The sequence below is a fragment of the Neophocaena asiaeorientalis genome, unplaced genomic scaffold (genome assembly GCF_003031525.2).
Source record: "Neophocaena asiaeorientalis asiaeorientalis breed wild unplaced genomic scaffold, Neophocaena_asiaeorientalis_V1.1 scaffold801, whole genome shotgun sequence".
Classification (NCBI taxonomy): Eukaryota; Metazoa; Chordata; class Mammalia; order Artiodactyla; family Phocoenidae; genus Neophocaena; species Neophocaena asiaeorientalis.
The window spans coordinates 487,770-488,597 of NW_020174376.1; the positions used below are offsets into that span (position 1 = coordinate 487,770).

The 828-nt window shown below is 45.2% G+C and overlaps 1 protein-coding gene across 1 annotated transcript in view; it reads left to right on the forward strand.

Moving 5' to 3' along the window:
• The window catches only part of GDPD2 (glycerophosphodiester phosphodiesterase domain containing 2), a 10,017-nt gene that overhangs the window by 4,718 nt on the left and 4,471 nt on the right, over positions 1-828 (forward strand). The gene's annotated exons all lie outside the window — the stretch shown is intronic.

An 828-nucleotide genomic window follows, 5' to 3' on the forward strand; every position in this document is an offset into this window, starting at 1 on the left:
GGCTTTGAATGCCAGGCCTAGAAGTGTGGACTTCAATCCTGCAGGTGATGGAAATTATTTAAAAGGATACTTAATTTATTTAGTTTTTCTTTTCTTGATTACCAAAGTAATACAAGTTCCTTATAAAAAAATTTTTAAAAAGTAAAATTTCAGAGAAATAACCTAAAATTGAAAAAAATCCAACCCGTCAGTTGGATACATATTCTGAGGGATTAAGACATATCTGAGCGCTTAAGAGTAAAGGGCATCCGAGTTTGAATCTTGGCTTCACCACTTCCTAGCTGTGTGAGCCTAGGCAAAATTCCTTAGGGTCTCTGTACTTCATTTTCTTCATCTATAAAATGGGAATAATAACAGTACCTACCTTGTAGGATTATCGGGAGGACTAAATAAATTAATACACATAAGTGCTTCTAATACTGCCTGGCACATAGTAAACATTTAATAAGTGTTGATAGCTCACTTTCTCCATGCCAGTGACTAGGAGGTAAGGTCATCTGTTGATTTCAAGGGGAGGCGAGGAGAGTGGCAGAGGTTTGGAACAGCCACCCGGAGGAATGGGAGAGGGAACAAATCAAGAAAAAGTAAAAGGATGGCTAAGTGGCACTGAGAGCAAAAAATAGGACTACAGGGCTTCCCCGGTGGCACAGTGGTTGAGAGTCCGCCTGCCGATGCAGGGGACACAGGATCGTGCCCTGGTCCGGGAAGATCCTACATGCCGCGGAGCGGCTGGGCCCGTGAGCCATGGCCGCTGAGCCTGCACATCCGGAGCCTGCGCTCCGCAACGGGAGAGGCCACAACAGTGAGAGGCCCGCGTACCGCCAACAA